This window comes from Lipotes vexillifer, unplaced genomic scaffold (assembly GCF_000442215.2).
Source record: "Lipotes vexillifer unplaced genomic scaffold, Lipotes_vexillifer_v1.1 scaffold39, whole genome shotgun sequence".
Lineage (NCBI taxonomy): Eukaryota > Metazoa > Chordata > Mammalia > Artiodactyla > Lipotidae > Lipotes > Lipotes vexillifer.
Window position 1 is genome coordinate 511,417 of NW_006787038.1, and position 19,696 is coordinate 531,112.

General features: G+C 38.1%; 1 protein-coding gene across 5 annotated transcripts in view; it reads right to left on the minus strand.

Moving 5' to 3' along the window:
* Positions 1 to 17,720, minus strand: part of NUMB (NUMB endocytic adaptor protein) — a 134,412-nt gene extending 116,692 nt beyond the window's left edge. For 3 of the 5 annotated variants that reach the window (XM_007459706.1, XM_007459705.1, XM_007459704.1), the window contains exon 1: positions 17,589 to 17,720. The gene's annotated coding sequence lies outside the window, so the exon portion shown is untranslated. Of the gene's footprint in view, positions 1 to 16,838; positions 16,878 to 17,588 lie in introns of all 5 variants that reach the window. The other 2 variants (XM_007459708.1, XM_007459707.1) reach the window with 2 other exon arrangements.
* Positions 17,721 to 19,696: the final 1,976 nt, after the last annotated feature.

Below are 19,696 nucleotides of genomic sequence, written 5' to 3' on the forward strand. Positions count from 1 at the left end.
TGTTGTGGCCTCTCCCGTTGCAGAGCACAGGCTCCAGACGCGCAGGCTCAGCGGCCATGGCTCACGGGCCCAGCCACTCTGCGGCACGTGGGATCTTCCCAGACTGGGGCACGAACCCATGTCTCCTGCATCGGCAGGCAGACTCTCAACCACTACGCCACGAGGGAAGCCCCCAATGGCATTTTTTACAAAACTAGAACCAAAAAATCTTAAAATTTGCATGGAGACACAAAAGACCCCGAATAGCCAAAGCAGTCTTGAGGGAAAAAAATGGAGCTGGACGAATCAGAGTCCCTGACTTCAGACTATACTATGAAGTTACAGTAATCAAGACAATATGGTACTGGCACAAAAACAGAAATATAGATCAATGGAACAGGACAGAAAGCCCAGAGACAAACCCACGCACATATGGTCACCTTATCTTTGATAAAGGAGGCAAGAATATACAATGGAGAAAAGACAGTCTCTTCAATAAGTGGTTCTGGGAAAACTGGACAGCTACATGTAAAAGAATGAAATTAGAACACTCCCTAACACCATACACAAAAATAAACTCAAAATGGATTAAAGACCTAAATTAAGGCCGGACACTATCAAACTCTTAGAGGAAAACATAGGCAGAACACTCTATGACATAAATCCCAGCAAGATCCTTTTTGACCCACCTCCTAGAGAAATGGAAATAAAAACAAAAATAAACAAATGGGACCTAATGAAACTTAAAAGCTTCTGCACAGCAAAGGAAACCATAAACAAGATGAAAAGACAACCCTCAGAAAGGGAGAAAATATTTGCAAATGAAGCAACTGACAAAGGAATTATCTCCAAGATTTACAAGCAGCTCATGCAGCTCAATATCAAAAAGCAAACAACCCAATCCAAAAATGGGCAGAAGACCTAAATAGACATTTCTCCAAAGAAGATATACAGATTGCCAACAAACACATGAAAGAATGCTCAACATCATTCATCATTAGAGAAATGCAGATCAAAACTACAATGCGGGCTTCCCTGGTGGTGCGGTGGTTGAGAGTCCGTCTGCTGATGCAGGGGACTCGGGTTCGTGCCTCGGTCTGGGAGGATCCCACATGCTGCGGAGCGGCTGGACCTGTGACCCATGGCCGCTGAGCCTGCGCGTCCGGAGCCTGTGCTCCGCAATGGGAGAGGCCACAACAGTGAGAGGCCTGCATAACGCAAAAACAAAAAACAAAAAAAAACTACAATGCGATATCATCTCACACCGGTCAGAATGGCCATCATCAAAAAATCTACAAACAATAAATGCTGGAGAGGGTGTGGAGAAAAGGGAACCCTCTGGCACTGTTGGTGGCAATGTATATTGATATAGCCACTATGGAGAACAGTATGGACGTTCCTTAAAAAACTAAAAATAGAACTACCATACGACCCAGCAATCCCACTACTGGGCATATACCCTAAGAAACCCATAATTCAAAAAGAGTCATGTACCTCAATGTTCACTGCAGCTCTATTTACAATAGCTAGGACATGGAAGCAACCTAAGTGTTCATCTACAGATGAATGGATAAAGAAGATATGGCACATATATACAATGGAATATTACTCAGCCATAAAAAGGATAATGAAATTGAGTTATTTGTAGTGAGGTGGATGGACCTAGAGTCTGTCATACAGAGTGAAGTAAGTCAGAAAGAGAAAAACAAATACCATATGTTAACACATATATATGGAATCTAAAAAAACAAAACAAAAAAATGGTCATGAAGAACCTAGTGCAAGACGGGAATAAAGATGCAGACCTACTAGAGAATGGACTTGAGGACACGGGTAGGGGGAAGGATAAGCTGGGACAAAGTGAGAGAGTGTATGTGCATATATACACTACCAAACGTAAAACAGATAGCTAGTGGGAAGCAGTCACATAGCACAGGGCGATCAGCTCGGTGCTTTGTGACCAGTTAGAAAGGTGGGATTGGGAGGGTGGGAGGGAGTTAGATGCAAGAGGGAAGAGATATGGGGATATATGTATATGTATAACTGATTCACTTTGTTATAAAGCAGAAACTAACACACCATTGTAAAGCAATTATACTCCAATAAAAACATTAAAAAAAAAAAAAAAAAGGACACATGCATCCCAATGTTCATTGCAGCACTATTTACAATAGCCAGGTCATGGAAGCAACCTAAATGCCCATCGACAGACAAATGGATAAAGAACATGTGGTACATATATACAGTGGAATATTACTCAGCCATAAAAAGGAACGAAATTGGGTCTTTTGTAGAGATGTGGATGGATCTAGAGACTGTCATACAGAGTGAAGTAGGTCAGAAAGAGAAAAACAAATATCGTATATTAATGCATATATGTGGAACCTAGAAAAATGGTACAGATGAACTGGTTTGCAAGGCAGAAATAGAGACACAGATGTAGAGAACAAACGTATGGAGACCAAGTGGGGAAAGTGGCAGGGGTGTGGTGGTAGTGGGATGAACTGGGAGATTAGGATTGACATATATACACTAATATGTATAAAATAGTCAACTAATAAGAACCTGCTGTATAAAAAAATAAAATTTAAAAATTTAAAAAACCATACAAATAACAGAAGTATACATACTAGAAGGAATAAATCACTATACATAAAATATCCTACAGGAATTATTAGGACAAAAGATAAGTTTTGGCCGGGATAAAATCATCTAGGGGGTATTCCCTGGTGGTCCAGTGGTTAGGACCCCATGCTTTCACTGCTGAGGGCAAGGGGTTAATCCCTGGTTGGGGAACTAAGATCCCAAAGGCTAACAAGAGCAACCAAAAACAAAACATCTAGGGAGGGAGTAGTGTTTAAACCAGGTAGAAGCATAGAACCTAGGATGAGAGGACCTGGGTTACAATACCAAACTCACCAATTCACTCATTCAACTTACATTTATTGAACAGTAACTTTGTTCTAAGCCTTAGGATAAAGAACTGAGTAAGTCTTGTCCCTTAAGTAGTTTCATTTATTCAGAGAAACAAACACAGAACACTGTAAGTGTACTTAAACTCTTTAAAGGGAGCTAGAGAACACAGAGTAAAAAAAAAAAAATCAAAAGCTTCCTGGTAAAGCTAATTTTTAAGCTGAGTCTAGAAAAATAATCATTCCTAACACTGAATTATTAAATGATCAAACTTTGCCACTAAAATATTTACTCTAAGAGGATATCTATTTATCTTACCTGAAAACTATTTTTGGAACCACCCTATATGAAAAATTAAAGCTCTTCCTTTGCTCTACTGAACAGCGGTTAAGTGGGATGGCTCTAGAGCCAGATTTTGCTCAGGTTTGAGTCACATGCCCTTTACTTATGTGGATATTTGAGCTTCAGATTCCTCGGCTGCCAAATGAGGATAACAACAGTTCCTACCTTATGAACTTGCTATGAGGATTAAATGAGTTAATACATGTAAAGGATTTAGAGCAGTACTTGGCACACAGGAAAAGGTCACTCTTTGCTATTACTATTACATTTACCAGACCTTAATTAAACTCCTATTATGTACCAAATAGTATGCAGTGTGTGATACAAGAAAAATCAAGGTAAACTGATCTCCAATTTTCAGTCTAAATTTTATTAAAAGTCTCTTAACAAAGATTTATTTCCTGTGATATCAAGTATTGAAAATAGAAGGCAGCGGGCCAATCTAAAACCAATCTAAAGCTTATCAGGTCCAGTTATAAGCCAGGGGGATCTAGCCTAGTTTTATTAGATGCAAGCAGGGTCTAATAAACTAGGATGAGGCAAGTGAGGTACCCTAGCACAAAATTTAAGGTGGCACTCACTCTCAGGATCATGCAAGTGGCTCACCCATGAAGCTACTACCCATTCATTTATTCAACGAGTATTGGATGAATAGGCCCATTCCTTGTCCTCAGGGAGGTAGCACTGCAGTGAAGATACACTAATAAATAATTGCAATTTAGTTTGAGAATTGCTATAATAAAGGTACATACTAGATACAGAAGTATCATAGAAGATGAAGTGGTTAAATTGACTTGGGTAAGCCAGGAAGCAATTCAGAGAAGTGATTTAGCTAGAGCTTAAATAATTTATCATAGTACCCCCAAGAGGCTAAAGGTGGGCAGGAAATAGCATTCTAAGCAAGGGGAATAGTTAGCAAAAGCTCAAAGGCAGAATTTACTGAAGGAACTACAAGGAATATGGTGAGAATAATCTAAAAGGAAGCAGTGGGCTGTAAAATTGAAGTGGTAGCTAGAAAGCAGATAAAGTTTAGGCCCATAAGGTAGGGCTCCTTAAACACCACATTTAGGAATTGATTTCACAAGCAGTAGGGTTTATTTATGAATGGTAAATCGGACCTGTGACTTAGGATAATTCTAGTTATTTTCTGTTTTCTGACTGTTCTGCACTAGAACAGTGACCTCCAAACTTTTTTGATCCTGTACCCCATTACCAAAAATTTTGAGCATATCCCTCAATGTGTGTGTATGTATACTACATCTAGACATTACTATAGTCACATATTAAACACATAAGTAGAAAATGTTTAAAGGATGAGATGATAAATATAATGATATAAATATAATAACAGTCAAAAAGTGGAAGCAATCCAAACATCTATCAACTGATGAATGAATTTTTTAAATGTGCTATATCCATACAATGGAATACTATTCAACAATGAAAAGGAACAATGCTGCTTGATACATGCTACAATATGGATAAACCTCAAAATCATTAAGTTAAGTGAAAAAGGCCGGACACAAGACCACATATTGATGTGTGTATGATTCTATTTATATGAAATCTCCAGAAAAAGCAAATATGTAGAAATGGAAAGTAGATTACTGACTACCTGAGGCTGGAGGTAGGAACAAGAATTGACTGCAAATGGGCACAAGGAATTTGGTGGGGGGGAAGGGGGGGGTAATGAAAATGTTCTAAAACTGAACTTTAGAGATGGTCATATAACTTTGTAAGTTTACTAAAAGTCACTGATCTGTACACTTATAACAAGTGAATTTTGTGGTATATAAATTACAGACATACCTTGGAGATATTGCAGGTTCAGTTCTAGACCACTGCAATAAAGCAAATATCACAATAAAGGCATACAAATTTTTTGGTCTCCTAGTGCATATAAAAGTTATGTTTATTATATGTAGAACAAATGAACAAACAACAAAACAGAAACAGAGTTACAGACAGAGAGAACAAATAGGTGGTTGCCCGAGGGGAGGGGATGGGGAGGAAAGAAATAAGTGAGGGAGATTAAGAAGTCTAAACTTCCAGTTGCAAAATAAATGAATCACGGGTATGAAATGTACAGTGTGGGGAACACAGTCAATAACTTTGCATGGTGACATATTGTAACTAGACTTGTCATTGTGATCATTTTGAAATGTACAGAAATATCAAATCAACATGTTGTATAACAGGAACTAACATAGTGTTGTAGGTCATCAAAAACAAATAAAACTCATAGGAAAAAAGAATCAGATTTGTGGTTACCAGAGGCAAGAGGGTATAGGGAGGGGAAATTACATGAAGGCACTCAAAAGGAACAAACTTCCAGTTATAAGTACTAGGGATGTAATGTACAACATGATAAATATAATGAACACTGCTGTGTGTCATAAATGAAAGTTGTTAAGAGAGGAAATCCTAAGCGTTCTCATCACAAGGAAAAATTTTTTTCCTATTTCTTTAATTTTGTATATATATATGAGATGATGGATAAGTTTCACAAAACTTACTGTGATAATCATTTCATGTTATAGATGAGTCAAATCACTATGCTGTATACCTTAAACTTATATAGTGCTGTATGTAAATTATGTCTCAATAAAACTGGAAAAAAAGTTATTTTTTCACTATACTGTAGTCTAAATATTTAGAGTGTACAATAGCATTATGTCTAAGAAAACAATGTACATACCTTAATTTAAAAATACTCTATTGCTAAAAAATGCTGAACATCACCACCAATGCAACCAAAGAACCAACATGATGATGTTTCCTCCCATCGTGAAAAGAGGAACCAAGGAGAGTTACTTGGAAGGAGAGAGATGGAGAAACCAATCTAGTTTCCAGCCATCGTGTTAGAACCGAGCACTCCCTTCCCTGTAGTAAGAACTGTAAGAAATCAGAAATTGGAGAGCCCTTGATTATTGAGAAGTTCAATGATAAATTGAGAGGATGTACTGGGTGGAAGTTTGGACTATATGTTTATTTTTTTCTTAATCCTTTACACAGTTGAGATTGTCAATTTCCAGACATATCCATTCACATTTTCAACATTATAACAGAATTCAGTGAGGTCCTTACTCTCTGGGTAGGGAGTTTACTAAATCACTATTCTCACATGAAAGCATCTGCTCTGTTAATGATGCACATGGATTTTAGGTTCCTTAGAGGAAAGAACCCTTCCCAGCAAGTGGGGCCTGTGGGTAGCTGGGGGCATCCATCAACCTTATGACTGCCCATTGCATGAAAGTGGACCAAGCCATGATCATCTTCCAACATAAAGATTTCAAGTGAAAACGTTAAGTGTTTTTGAAACATTACTCTTGGAAGGACTTTCTTTCCAAAAATCTCTTTATGAAAAGAAACGTTATTAAGGGTTTTTTGTTTTGTTTTGTTTTTAAAATAAATATTGCCCAAAATAGCCAAGCTGGACAACCTTGCCCTTCGCTAACATTGCAGTACATTTGCATTCGTCCGCCCTGACCCCAGAGTAACCGGTTCAGAAAAAAATGGGGTTATTCAACTTTACCTCACTTTGGTACAACTGCAACGAATTCCCCTACAGAAGATTAAAAATTTAGGTTGGGACAATGGCCATCAACATTTAAGTTCCAATAGGTATGCAGTTTTGCCCTGTCCAAAGCAGCCTGACTGTGATAGGATGGCTGAGTGATGTTCCTAAGGGCAGGAGATGGGCCCTGAGTTATTTAAGGATCCTATTACCCCACCTGGGGAAACAGACATGAGACAGAGCAAAAAGCATGTGTAGGTGGAGAGAATGATCTGGTGAAGTACGAAGCCAATCTCTGAGTTTCCTGATTTCCCATCATGTCACTGGGCCCTCTGGAACCAATCCAGTAGTGTAAAAAAAAGAATCAACACCCACTGCAAGACCTGGTTCTAAGATGTTAGGTCCAGAAACATCACTAGTATTTGGTCTGTCTTTGTCGACTTACTCGGGTGACAGAATGAACTTTTATTAACCACTCTCCAGAAAGCGTGAAATTTTATTTTCCTTCTTGTTGGAGTAAAAGAATTATTCAGGATGATCTATTACCTTGTTAAGGATTCTGGACATCAGTGGATTTCATGTCTTTTAAAACAAATTCTGAAATATTTGTTTTTCAACAGTGTGTATTTTAACATCATACTGTGCATTTAAAAAATGAAAAACAAATCATGTAAAAACAATACTATATTGCTAAAAAATGTTAAATATCACCTGATCCTTCAGTGAGTCATAATCTTTTGCAACAGTAACACCAAAGATCACTGATCACAGAACACCATAACAAATATAATGAAAATGAAAATATCTGCAATATTGTGAGAATTACCAAAATGTGACACAGAGACATGAGGTGAGCAAATGCTGTTGGGAAAAACAGCACCAACAGACTTGCTCCATGCAGGGCTGCCACAAACCTTCAATCTGTAAAAAATGCAGTATCTGTGAAGTACAACAAAGCAAAGTGCAATAAAATGAGGTATGCCTGTATTGTCAATAAACCTACCTAAAAATAAGAAATAAATATAATTAAAAATTTTTAATGCAGATATCTATGCAAAGCAAGTTCCTAATAGACTAGAACACAAAGCTGGCAGTAAAAAGGCTGGTTGAGGACCTATTTGACAGTTGAAAGACATCAATGACACCTAAATGCAAGACAATGACAGTGAGAATGCAAAGAAAAAGACTTGCTTTAAGTTAAAATGCAGAGTAAGACTATTAAATTATTCACATCACAAAATCATCCTGAGATTCCATGTTTAGCAGGTCCATATTACACTGATAAAATAAATGACAATATTCTTATTAATCTTAAAATTCCAAAGACCAGACCCAATCAATACTATCTCAGTTTTGCTCTGGCAAAAAGAGTTAATTTCAATACAGTACCCCAAGCTCTGGGAAATTCCTTCTTATGGCACTGTCATCACTTTACAGACTTACTTTGCAAGCTGCTCAAGCCTCTAAAAGTTCTCTACTTTTTCTTAAACAACATGTCACGAATTGGGTAAAATGCAATTGCTGAAAATGGTGCAGTTTTATGATATGAATAACCAGGTTTTTCTTATATAGTTAATGGACTCAGAAAATAACACATTTTTCATTCAATCATAGTTTTCTATGAAAGTTCTTAATAAATATTAACTAGTATTAACATATTCAAAAGGATGAGATATAATATAAAGAAATATAAATATCCAAATATCCTGTTAGGGCTTTCCTGGTGGTGCAGTGGTTGAGAGTCCGCCTGCCGATGCAGGGGACGCGGGTTCGTGCCCCAGTCCGGGAAGATCCCACATGCCGCGGAGCGGCTGGGCCCGTGAGCCATGGCCGCTGAGCCTGCGTGTGCTCCGCAACGGGAGAGGCCACAACAGTGAGAGGCCCGCATACCGCAAAAAAAAAAAAAAAAAAAAAAAAAAAAAATCCCGTTAATCTTTAATTCATCCTTCACTGCTCATTTTAACCCTGGTTTTATTGAGCACTGAGTTTTCTAATTTACCTTTAACCACTGCCAGAACTGGACTTTCCTGATGTTTATCGTTTTAAGACTCTCCAGAGATTCAAAGATATCAAAATTCTCAAAGGCTCCCTTTTCTAAAGATTAAATTATCCCAACGGGAGAGGGAGCTCTGACTTCCTTCTACTGCAGTCAGAAAAGGCTCTTAGGATTCACCTTTCCTGTAAATTTAAATGGTTCTCTGTGAGTCGGAGTTAATAGCTAAGTTTTCTCTTCCATAGCTAGAAGATAAAAGAAAAACATCTGTGCAAAGAATCTCTAATGTTAATATTTACTGATTAACATACAATCTGTGCCCTTATAAACAGAGGCTGATGTCATGAAGTTTTTACTGTCAATCCTCTGACACAGACTGTTCAATCAGTCAAAGTAACTTGGAGTGAGTAAACTTCCAAATTCTCTCAGAAGCTAACATTTTTTAAATATTATGATCAGGTTAAAACCAAGACAAATTTATATCTCTACTGATATAATATAAAAATGGCCCAGTCACTATGAATGATTAAGCTCTTATAATATGCAGAATTGGGCTTCCCTGGTGGCGCAGTCATTAAGAATCCACCTGCCAATGCAGGGGACATGGGTTCGATCCCTGGTCCAGGAAGATCCCACATGCTGTGGAGCAAATAAGCCTGTGTGCCACAACTACTGAGCCCGCGTTCTAGAGCCCACGAGCCACAACTACTGAGCCCATGTGCCACAACTACTGAAGCCCTTGCGCCTAGAGCCCATGGCTCCACAACAAGAGAAGCCATGGCAATGAGAAGCCTGCACACCTCAACAAAGAGTAGCCCCCACTCGCCGCAACTACAAAGAAAGCCTGCATGCAGCAACAAAGACCCAACACAGCCAAAAATTAATTAATTAATTAATTTTAAAAAAACACCACCTTTAAAAAAATAATAATATGTAGAATTTCTAATTTACTGATTGATAAAAAAGAAAAGTTAGCATTCCACATAATGTGAAACATCACCATATGTATCAAAAGGCAAGACCTCCTTGGCAAAATGTAGAAAATAGCCTAGCCTCCATTAAACACTGTAAATAGTTAAGCATAAAAAAATAATGTCCTGCTACATAAAAGAATAAAATTAGAACACTCCCTAACACCATACACAAAAATAAACTCAAAATGGATTAAAGACCTAAATGTAAGGCCAGACACTATCAAACTCTTAGAGGAGAACATAGGCAGAACACACTATGACATAAATTACAGCAAGATCCTAGAGAAATAGAAGTAAAAACAAAAGTAAACAAATGGGATCTAATGAAACCTGTAAGTTTCTGCACAGCAAAGGAAACCATAAACAAGACAAAAAGACAACCCTCAGAATGGGAGAAAATATTTGCAAATGAAGCAACTGACAAAGGATTAATCTCCAAAATATACAAGCAGCTCATGCAGCTCAATATCAAAAAGCAAACAACCCAATCCAAAAATGGGCAGAAGACCTAAATAGACATTTCTCCAAAGAAGATATACAGATTGCCAACAAACACATGAAAGGATGCTCAACATCACTAATCATTAGAGAAATGCAAATCAAAACTACAATGAGGTATCACCTCACACCAGTCAGAATGGCCATCATCAAAAAATCTACAAACAATAAATGCTGGAGAGGGTGTGGAGAAAAGGGAACCCTCTGGCACTGTTGGTGGCAATGTAAATTGATATAGCCACTATGGAGAAAGTATGGAGGTTCCTCAAAAAACTAAAAATAGAACTACAATATGACCCAGCAATCCTACTACTGGGCATACACCCTGAGAAAACAATAATTCAAAGAGAGTCATGTACCACAGTGTTCACTGCAGCACTGTTTACAATAGCCAGGACATGGAAGCAAACAAGAGTCCATCAACAGATGAATGGATACAGAAGATGTGGCACATATATACAATGGAATATTACTCAGCCATAAAAAGAAACAAAATTGAGTTATTTGTAGTGAGGTGGATGGACCTAGAGTCTGTCATACAGAGTGAGGTAAGTCAGAAAGAGAAAAACAAATACCGTATGCTAACACATATATATGGAATCTAAAAGAAAAAAAAATGGTTCTGAAGAACCTAGGGGGAGGACAGGAATAAAGACGCAGATGTAGAGAATGGACTTGAGGACACGGGGAGAGGGAATGGTAAGCTGGGATGAAGTGAGGGTGACATGGACATATATACACTACCAAATGTAAAACAGATAGCTAGTGGGAAGCAGCCGCATAGCACAGGGAGATAAGCTTGGTGCTTCGTGTCCACCTAGAGGGCTGGGAAGGTAGGAGGGAGACGCAAGAGGGAGGAGAAATGTGGATATATGTATATGTACAGCTGATTCACTTTGTTATACAGCAGAAACTAACACACCATTGTAAAGCAATTATACTGCAATAAAGAGGCTAAAAAAAGTTATTATGAAAAAAGAATGTCCTGGGGGCTTTCCTGGTGGCGCAGTGATTGGGAGTCTGCCTGCCAATTCAGGGGACAAGGGTTCAAGCCCTGGTCCAGGAAGATCCCGCATGCCGTGGAGCAACTAAGCCCGTGTGCCACCACTACTGAGCCTGTGCTCTAGAGCCCGCAAGCCACAACTACTGAGCCCATGTGCCACAACTACTGATGCCTGCGTACCTAGAGCCTGCACTCCACAACAAGAGAAGCCACCAAAATGAGAAGCCCGTGCCCCTCAACAAAGAGTAGCCCCTGCTCACCCCAACTAGAGAAAGCCCGCGTGCAGCAACAAAGACCCAACACAGCCAAAAATAAATAAATAAATAAATTTATTTAAAACAAAAATAATGTCCTATTCAATACTGTACTAGACATGCTAGCTAGAGAATTAAGCAAGAAAAAGAAATAGAAGGAATCCAAATTATAAAGAAGTAAAACTATCTCTATTCTCAGATATCTTGATTCTACATGTAGAAAACCCCAGAGAATACACAAACACACACACACACACACACACACGCATTAGAGCCAATCAATGAAATTAGCAAAATTTTCAGGGTACAATATCAACATACAAAATCAGTTGAGCTTCTGTATAAGGTTGACCCTTGAACAACACAGAGGTTAAGGGCACTACCCTCCATGCCGTCGAAAATCCATGTAAAACTTTATAATCTGCCCTACATATCCGTTCCTCCCAGTCCGAGGTTCCACATCTACGGATCCAACCAATCTTGGGTCTCATAGTATTATATGCATTTATTGAAAACAATCCATGTATAAATAGACCCCTGCAGTTCAAACCCGTGTTCTTGTTTTTGTTTTTAATTGAAGTATAGTTAACTTACGCTTCAGGTATACATCAAAGTGATTCAGTCAAACCCATGTTTTTCAAGGGTCAACTATACTAGCAGTAAAATATCCAAAAAGGCAATTAAGAAAACAATGCCATTTATAATAGCATCCAAAAGAATAAAATACCTAGAAATAAGTTTAACTAAGACTTCTGTACTGAAAAAAACTACAAAGCACTGCTGAGAGAAATTAAAGACCTAAATAAATGGAAAGACATTCCATGCTCATGAACTGAAGAACTTAATATTGTTAAAATGGCAATACTGGGACTTCCTTGGTGGCACAGTGGATAAGACTCTAAGCTCCCAACGCACAGGGCCCAGGTTCTATCCCTGGTCAGGGAACTAGATCCCACGTGCATGCCACAACTAAGAGTTCACATGCCACAACTAAGTAGCCCACATGCTGCAACTAAGGAGCCCGCCTGTCGCAACTAAGACCTGGTGCAACCAAATGAATAAATTTTTTTTTTTAAATGGCAATACTACCCAAAGCAATCTACAAATTCAATGCAATCCCTACCAAAATTCCAACAGCCTGTTTTTCAGAAATAGAAAAGCCAATCTTGAAATTCATATGGAATCTCAAGGGGTCCCAAACAGCCAAAACTATCTGGAAAAAGAACAAAGTTAGGGGCTTCCCTGGTGGCGCAGTGGTTGAGAGCCCGCCTGCCAATGCAGGGGACACAGGTTTGTGCCCTGGTCCAGGAGGATCCCACGTGCCGCGGAGCGGCTGGGCCCGTGAGCCATGGCTGCTGAGCCTGCGCGTCCGGAGCCTGTGCTCCGCAACAGGAGAGGCCACAGCAGTGAGAGGCCCACGTACAGCAAAAAAAAAAAAAAAAAAAGAAGAACAAAGTTAGAAGACTCACACTTCCTCATTTCAAAACTTAACTACAAAGCTACAGTAATCAAACAGTATGGTACTGACATAAGGATAGACATATAGATCAGTGGAAAAGAATTGAGAGTCCAGAAATAAATCCATGTATCTATGGCCAACTGATTTTCAACAAGGATGCCAAGACCATTCAATGAGGGAAAGAACAGTCTCTTCAACAAATGGTGCTTGGTCAACTGGATAACCATATGCAAAAGAATGATGCTGAGCCCTTACCTCATGCCATATAAAAAAAATTAACTCAACCTTACACCCTATACAAACATTAACTTGAAATGGATCAAAGACTTAAATATAAGACCTAAAACTATAAAACTCTTAGAGGAAAACACTGGCGCAAAGCTTCATGACATTGGACTTGGGAATGAGTCCTTGTATATGACACCAAAATCAAAGGTAACAAAAGTAAAAATAGATAAATTAGACTACATCAAAATTAAAAACTTCTGCTCATCAAAGGGCACAATCAACAGAGTCAAAAGGCAACCTATAGGAAAAATTGTCTACAAATCTTTTATCTGATAAGCAGTTAATATCCAGAGCTCCAACAATGTAACAACAAAGAAAACCAAACAACGTGATTAGAAAATAGGCAAAGGACTTGAATAGATATTCTCCACAGAAACTATATTTATATTTGTATAATGGCCCACGAGCACAGGAAAAGATGCTCAGATGGCTCAACATCACTAATCATTAGAAAAATACGAATCAAAAGCACAATGAGATACCACCTAGCACCCATTAGAAAGGCTATTATTATTATTATTATTATTTTCCCAAGCTTTAATTCCAACTGGAGCTGGCTGCTCAGGGGAGAGAAGACGACACAGAAAGAATCAATGCAGACTTCCAGGAGTGATGGGGCCACGGAGGCAAGAAACATTTACTGAATGTCTAGACTGTGCCAGGTCATCCTAACATTTAATACTGAAATGATGTAAGGACAACTGTACCCTTCTAACAGATGAGGTTAACAAATGTGCTCCAGGTCACATGGGTATGAAGAGGTGGGCTCCCCACCAGCACTCACTCCAGTATATCTGATCAAAAGTCCATGCTTTTTACATAGAAAGGCTATTACTGAAAAACAAGCAGAAAATAATAAGTGTTGGTGAGGATATGGAGAAACTGGAACTCTTGTGCACTGTTGGTGAGAATGTAAAATGGTGCAGCCGCTATGGAAATGGTATGGCAGTTCCTCAAAATTTAAACATAATTACCACAATTCCACTTTTGGGTATACACCCAAAAGAACTGAAAGCAGGGGCTCAAAGAGGTATTTGCACACCAGTATTCATAGCAGCATTATTCACAGTAGCCAAAATGCGGAAGCAACCCAAGTGTCCATTAAAGGATAAATGGATAAACAAAATGTGGCATATACAATGGAATATTATTCAGCCTTAAAAATGAAGGAAATTCTGATACATGCTACAGCATGTACGATCCTTGAGGACATCATGCTAAGTGAAATAAGCCAGTCACAAAAAGATAAATAGTGTATGATTCCACTTACATGAAGTACCTAGAGTGGTCAAATTCATACACAGAAAGTAGAATGTTAGTTGCCAGGGGCTAGAGGGAGGGAGGGAATAGGGAGCTGTTTATTGGGTAGAACTTCAGTTTTGCAAGGTTTAAAGTTCTGGCGATTGGTTGCACAACAATGTGAACATACTTAATACTACTGAACTGTACACTTAAAGATGATTAACATGGGGACTTCCCTGGTGGCGCAGTGGTTAAGAATCCATCTGCCAATGAAGGAGACACAGGTTCGAGCCCTGATCCGGGAAGATCCCACATGCCGCAGAGCAACTAAGCCCGTGTGCCACAACTACTGAGGCTGTGTGCCACAACTACGTAAGCCCACGCACCTACAGCCCGTGCTCCACAACAAGAGAAGCCACTGCAATGAGAAGACCACACACTGCAACGAAGAGTCGCCCCTACTCACCGCAACTAGAGAAAGCCCACATGCAGCAACAAAGACCTAACGCAACCAAAAGTAAATATAAAATAAAAAATAAATTTATAAAAAGAAATTATTAATATGGGGACTTCCCTAGCAATCCAGTGGTTAAGACTCCATGCTTCCAATTCAGGGGGCACAGACTTGAGCCCTGGTCAAGCAACGAAGATCCCACAGTCGCGCAGTGCAGCCAAAAAAAAAGATTAATATGGTTCAAATTTTTTTAAAATACTTTATTTATTTATTTGGCTGCATCAGGTGTTTAGTTGCGGCACGTGGGATCTTTCTTTTGCGGCACATGGGCTCTAGAGCACGCGGGCTTAGTTGCCCCATGGCATGCGGGATCTTAGTTCCCCACCCAGGGCTCAAACCCATGTCCCCTGCATTGGAAGGTGGATTCTTAACTACTGGACCACCAGGGAAGTCCCCAATATGGTCAATTTTATGCTAGGTCAATCAATTCTTTGCCACAGATTTTAAATACTTTTGTTAAACATTTCATATATAAAAGGTACCATACCTTTTAATAATGGGGCACACACAAGAAGAAAGTCACACAACTTCTGTTTTGCCAAAAACCTGAATAAGCATGAACTGAACGCCATTTGTTAGAAATAAGAATCTCACCAAAAGATAATGGTAAATAGGAGAACCACCGACCCTAAAGAAATATGTCTGCCTTCCACAATTATTCAAAATTCTTTTTGCGTTTTAAAAGAATATTTACACAGCCATTCATATTTACAAGAGAGCCTCATCATTTACCTCCGTCCATGAATTGAATAAAGTACCACAGACTAAACACCACCATATTTGCAATTTCTATATGGTGTTTTAGGAGGTTCCATTGTCTTTTGTTTTAGCTTCAGTCAGAAAGCAGTATCTCACTTACTTAAGGGATTTTTATCCCCTCAGGCATTGGCCTTGTGGAAAGGAGGCAAGGCAAAGTATTCAGTAAACCTGAAGATGTTATCAGCAATTCACCTATTCAGACTACTTAAACGCAAAAGTGGGCTAAAAACATGCTTAAAACAAAAAAGGCAGCAAGTTAGTTGCTTAAAGATTTTATATATGTTCGTACATATATGCATATATTTTGTTGTTGTATAAGATACACTATGTTATAATATCTGTAATCATTATTCCCAATCTAATTCTCCTGGAAACCATCTCGTCTTGTTTTTAAATGCCAAAAAAAACCAAAAACAGCTTTCCCAATTATTGTACCTTTTGAACTAAAATATATTATTTCACAAATTCAGTCAATTCTTATTATTCACAGTTGAGAAAAAACAATTACCTCTATTGTCACAATAGCTGGTCCAGTCACTTTCCATTGTAAAGTATCTACTTTCCATTGTAAAGTATCAAAAATAACTAGCATTTTCTAAAAAACAACAAACCCGAACTACAAATCTTATTTTGCATCTTGTGTATAAATTTTTGTCTCTACTTTTGATTATAGCAGTATGCTGCTTTGTTGATACCCAAGAAAATTCAAAATCTATTTCACTTCTTCCTGTTTGGGCATCTTATTTTCAATATCATATTCTAGTAGACAAGAAGAGCACAAAAAATTCTTATTGGACTCATACACCATAATTTCCTGCAAATATCCCAGTTTTTCATTTATTATACCCATGTTTATATTCTTTATCTTAAAAGTAATACAAATTGTGGCAGATTATATCGTCCAAAAATGGCTACAATGGCAGATTCCATCCCATATGCTCTTATAAATTGATGTTGATACTCTTCCGTTCAAGTGGTGGGGTCTATGTCCAGCCCCTCCTCTGAACCTGGGTGGACCTTTATGACTACCTCAACCAACAGAAAAGAGCAGAGTAACACTAGGTGACTTCCAAAACTAAGTCAAATATGCCATGTAACTTCGCCTTGCTCCTTTGGGATGCTCTCGCTTGGAACCCACGATGCTGTGAGGAAGCCAAGCAGCCAAAAAGAGAGGTCATCTGCAAGTGTTCTGGCCTACAGAGAGCATTAACCACCAGACACATGAGTGAGCAAGCCTTCAAACGATTCAAGGGTGGGAGGGAGACACAAGAGAGAGGGGATATGGTGATACAAGTATACGTATAGCTGATTCACTTTCTTATACAGCAGAAACTAATATAACAATGTAAAGCAATTATACTCCAATTAAGATGTTTAAAAAAAAATGATTCTAAGCTCCCAGCCATTGAGCCACCACCCTCCCTCCAGCAACCCCACCTCACACCAGTTCTTAACAGAGACAAGCTGTCCCCAACAAGCAAGCCTTGCCCAAATTGTGGATTCATGAGCAAAATAAATGACTGATGTGTTTCAAACCACTAAGTTCCAGTGTTTTGTTATGCAACAATAGGTAAGTAACACAAGTTCATAAATACAATTTGGAAAAACATACAAAAAGAAAAAGAAAAACATTTTAATTACCCTAAGTTTCACCACTGTTAACATTTTGACACATATTTTACAATCAAGAAAATGTTTTGCCCACCCACCTAGAATTCCAAATGCTTTGTTTTTTATAGGATAAAGGGTTAAATTCTTAAAGGCAGTCAACTGTTTGCATCTAACAAGAAACAGGAAGGAATCATATTAGCACTCATTCTACTTTTCTTACCCTTCTTATCTCTTTCACTTACCTGTCCTCAGTGAGGTGTCTGAGGATGGCTGGCCCACCAATATTCCAATCTATGGATGTGGATCAAAATCTTGGGTTGCAACAGTAGCTGCACTGGCCTTCTTCCCTGGAAGTTGTTTAAGCCCCAAATCTGAAATTTTCAAGGAAAGAAAACGCTAAATATAGACATCTTTTTAAAATCACTTATAATTCCATCTCTACAACTGAATGGGAGCTGTTAGAGTAGGTTAAAATTACATGGAAGTGAATGCACAGGTTTCGCTAAAATGGATTTGGGTAACACGGATTCAGTCCAACTCTACTTCTTAACAGCTATATGATCTTAGTGAAGGCACAAATTGTGCCTTAATCTCAGCATGTGATGAAGATTGAGGGGACAGGATCAAAATTTGGGGCTGAGAGTCAGAAGACCTGGGTTCTAAACTCAGTGGTCATTCTGCCTTGCTGTAAGAACTTGGATACTTCTCTATATTCAGATACATCATCTCTAAAAGGAGAGGACTGCATTAGATAATAGTTCCTGAAATCTAATTTTTGAACAGGTACCAGCCATGACCAAAAAGATGCGTTTAAATTAACCAAACTGTGCTTACTATGAGATTGCCTTTCCTACTTTTTTGGTGTTAAAATGGCTTCTTTTATGAGATGATGTGATAGACAGTAGTAGTTGCGTTTTAAATACCATAAATAGGCAAAATCAAAAGCTGAAGCCCTATGTAACAATCAAAAATTCTATTTTAGAAATTTAGTGTCTAATATTTACATGAGCTCTAAAATTCCTTTTACTTCTAACATTCTACATATTCATTCACTACTCAACTTTTATTAGGTAACTAATATGTGACAAGTACTCTACTAGTTGCTGGGGGGCCCCAGAAATACTTAAGACTAGTCCCTGCTCTAAAAAAATCTCCCAATCTAACAGGGAAACAGACACATAAACCTCAAATACAATTTAATGGGTTAAGTCTTCAAAGAGATGTCTTGCACCTACGACAAACATACAGGAGGTAGAACAGTAAAATGAATGAGTTTTTAAATTAAGTAGGATTTTGGACTAAGTTTTGTAGCTGTATGAGGAAACTACCTCTTTGAACCTCAATTTGCAAATTTCCATATTTGCAAAACAGGAATGATTACAGATACCACTGAGTTGTGGTAAATAGACAAGATGCTAAAAATAAAGGGCCAATCCACCCACAAATCTGGCTTATATACCTTCCAGAAGACAAGATAAAAATGTATCATGTATTAATGAGCTGGCACAAAAGGGGTTATTTACAACACTGATTTACACTCAGTGGTACCTTTCTCTACTAGCCTCTGAACAACTGAAGGACACACCCAAGTTTGCTCCATTTTACATTCCTAGCACCCAATGCCTTATAAAGAGCAGGTATCAATAAATAGTTTATTAGGAAAAAATGATTTATTGAATGAATGGCTTCTCTCTCTTTTTTTATACAGGAATTAAAGTTATAGTAGCTGAAAGTAAAAATTCTTAAGATTTTTATTCAAAACTAATTTTAAGTGTATATGTTAAGCACCCAAACCTGTCGTATTAGAACCTGGATATGCATGCCTGTTTTAAAAAGCAAAATAAATTCATCATAGACAATGCAATAGTGGTGTTCCCAAATAAAAAGACTCGCAGCAACTAACATTTATTGAATACTTACTGTGTGCCAAAACTCTTCAAAGCATTTTCCATGGATTAATTATCTCACTTAATCCCAACAACAATACTTATGGAATGGACTATTAATAATTTTATAACCAGAAAAACTGAGGCACAGAGAAGTCAAGTTACTTCCAACATCACAAAACTACTAAGCAGTAGGGTTGGGATTAAAAAAAAAAAAAATTAGGCTGCATGACTCCAGACTCCTCTTTTTATTTTTCTTTAACTAAATAACTTTAAGAAAAAACAAAACAGATTTTACCAGAACTAGAAATATATGCTCCTAATGAGTCTTAAAAAAAAAAAAACTAAACGAAGAGTCCTTTAATATGTGCGCTAAACACAAATATATAATATAGTTCCTGCCCTCAAAGGCTCAATTACACACCAATGTGGTGGTGTAATATTAACAAGTCACACCCTAATTT